The 3053-nt window shown below is 48.7% G+C and overlaps 1 pseudogene; it reads left to right on the top strand.

Annotated features, from left to right (window-relative positions):
• The first annotated feature begins 719 nt into the window (after positions 1-719).
• Positions 720-3053, top strand: part of LOC105526461 — a 14270-nt pseudogene continuing 11936 nt past the window's right edge.

Below are 3053 nucleotides of genomic sequence, written 5' to 3'. Positions count from 1 at the left end.
GCGTAGTGGTGGGCACCTGTAATCCCAGCTACTCAGGAGGCTGAGACAGGAGAATTGCTTGAACCCAGGAGGCGGAGGTTGCAGTGAACCGAGATCACACCATTTTGCTCTCCAGCCTGGATGACGAGAAACTCTATCTCAAAACAAACAAACAAAACCCTTCAAACATCCTCCCAAATGTTTTATTCTTATTGTTTCCCTGTGGTTACTGGTGGTTAAAAACAAAATCAAGGCCAGGTGCAGTGGCTAACACCTATAATCCCAGCACTTTGGGAGGCCGAGGTGGGCAGATTGTCTGAGCTCAGGAGTTCGAGACCAGCCTAGGCAACACAAGGAAACCCCGTCTCTACTAAAATACAAAAAAAATTAGCCAGGCATGGTGAGGGGTGCCTGTAGTACCAGCTACTCGGGAGGCTGAGACAGAGAATTGCTTGAACCCAGGAGGCGGAGATTACAGTGAGCTGAGACCACGCCGCTGACTCCAGCCTGGGTGACAGAGGGAGACTCCGTCTGCAAGGAAAAAGAAAAAAAAATCAAAAACAAACCCTCAGGTAACATCAGAAAGTTTTGTTTGCTTCAAGGATAGAAGGGAAAGGGCCTATCTTAGGGAACTAAGTTCTCAATATGTGAAGACAGTTGGAGAAGAGAAAACTTTAATAAACCCTGCTGGGAGTAGCAGCTGAGAGAAGGCAAGTGCGAACCTGGGTACAGGAGAGGCCATGTGGGCCCAGAGGGCAGCTGGTACCTATCCCAGAGCAGGTTTGCACCAAGCACAGTGCAACCCCTGGACTGCTGACTGCATGGCAGCCTCCTCACTGTGTCTCCTATCTTGTGTGTCTCAGATCTACATCAACAAGGTGCCCTGCTGTCTGTGAACAAAGTGTCCTTCACTGTGCAAGCACAAGAATGCTCTGGCCTTCTTGGCATCACTGGGGCTGAGAAGTCTTCCATTTTCAAAATGCTGACTGGGCAGAAGCCCATAACCTCTGGGGATGACTTTGTCAAGGGCCTCAGCATCAGCTCTGATGTAGGGAAGGTGAGTTTGTCCCTGGAAACAAACGTGGGGCTGTGACGCAAGATTTGGGGAACAGGAACTGGAATGGGACTTGCTCTCTGAAAATTCCATGTATCTGTTTCATCTGTGACTGCCAAATCCATAGCTCTATCCTAGATTGCTTCTCTGAGCTCCAGATCATATGTCAAGTTGTTTAATTAACATCATCTCATGAATGTCCCACAGGAACCTGAAATTCAGCGGGCCCCAAGTCTCCCCACAGCCCCGCAACCTCCTCTTACTTCCTCCCTCGTGCTTCCTGGGGGAGTGAGTGGTACACATCCTCCTGCTGTTCAAGGCACCTCTCCAAACATCCAGTCAAGCAGTCTGTGGATGCTCCCTCCCAGCAGCTCTTGAATCTGCTGCCTCTGGACCCAGTCCTCCTGCACTCCCCCTAGCTGAGGAGACTCCTGATGTTCAGTCTGTGTTTTCCAGGCTGTGTTCGCCAGGCATGGTGGTGGGTGCCTCTGATCCCAGCTATTCGAGAGGCTGAGGCAGGAGAATCACTTGAACTCATCTGCAGCATTCATAATGCTGGCCTTTTCTGCCTTCAAACTCTAGCCTTCCTCTGTTAACTTCTGTAGCTTTCCCTGCTCCTGGTCTTCTCAGTCACTGACACGTCCTTCTCAGAAAGGAGTCTTCTCTTTCATCTGCCCCTTACATTTCTCAGGGGCTGCATCGTCAACCACGTCTTTCTCACTCCCGATGCACTGTCCTGCCTGTTGGCTTCTCACTGCTGTGGCTCCTGTTAACATCTGTCTCTGGATGCCTCCCCAGTAGGCACACCCCAGCCCACTCCAGCCCTGTGCTTCAGTCCTGCACGTTGATGCCTTCTCATCAGCCTTCTTTGGGCATCTCGAAAATGTTTCAAACTTGAACTTAATATCTACTCCTAAACCTGACCCACTCTTGGAGTCTCTATCTCAATGTTGTCACTGGTTCAATGAGACACTTCTTGAAGGCCTTGTGTGCCCAGCTGTTGTGCTAGACCCAGTGGTTCTCACTTGCAAGGGGCACATCAGCACATGAACAAGCCATTGCCATGAGGTAAGTGCATAGCCGAGGTGGGGGTGGTGCAGAGGGGATGCGGTGAAAGGCGCCCAGAGAGACCGCACTGCAGAGGTACGATCAGAGTTGTACTCTTCACAGCAGACGCATGCATGAGTCACTATTACCAAGAAATTTATCAAGCCGACCTCGATGTTCATGCCCTAGTCATGTAGAGAGAAAGCAGAAGAACCCACCCAGTCTAGTTCCAGAATCCGTGCCCTCAGTTGCCACTCTATGTTGTCTTTCGGTATACCTAGCTTAGTTGGACAATTATAACCAATATAAGCCCTCCTTGGTCATGAAAATTATTTACTATTAATTTTAACTTTTTATTACTTTAAAAATCATGGTGAAGGTCTTCTAGTAATGGCAAACGAGGAAATTCTGGCACCCCTCCTGCTGATGATAACTAGAAAAACTGGGCCAATGTTAAAAACATGTTTGAAAGCTTCAGAAAGCTAACAAGATAGTGAAGACTTACTGGGCCAGGAGGTAGAAGAAGATAGAGGCTCAGGTAGGTGAGCAATTCAAGGTTTCACAGCTGAGAGCTGAGTGTTGCTTTTTATGCTGAGTGACAGGGATTGGAATTCAGAGTTTACCTGGGGCAAGCACATGCCTGGTGAATGCATCTTTTCTTTGAGTTGAGACCCTGAAGGGCTGCACTATAGACACAGGGGTGAGCTATGCTTATGCAAGCTTATACAATGATTGCAAAACAGCCTGAACTTAATAGCAGTCTTTGACATGAAATTAATGTGACCCTAAACTGCCAGTGCTCCCAGACATCTATCAGAAATAAAGGGCAGGGGCATACACCTGTAATCTCAGCATTTTGGGAGGCTTAGGTGGGCAGAACACTTGAGGTCAGGAGTTCGAGACTAGCTTGGCCAGCGTGGTGAAACCCTGTCTCTACTAAAAATACAAAAATTAGCCAGGCATGGTGGTGGGT

Source organism: Colobus angolensis, unplaced genomic scaffold (genome assembly GCF_000951035.1).
Source record: "Colobus angolensis palliatus isolate OR3802 unplaced genomic scaffold, Cang.pa_1.0 Scaffold59, whole genome shotgun sequence".
Lineage (NCBI taxonomy): Eukaryota > Metazoa > Chordata > Mammalia > Primates > Cercopithecidae > Colobus > Colobus angolensis.
Note: the sequence above shows the minus strand (reverse complement) of the source record. Positions and strands in the feature narration are given on the sequence as shown.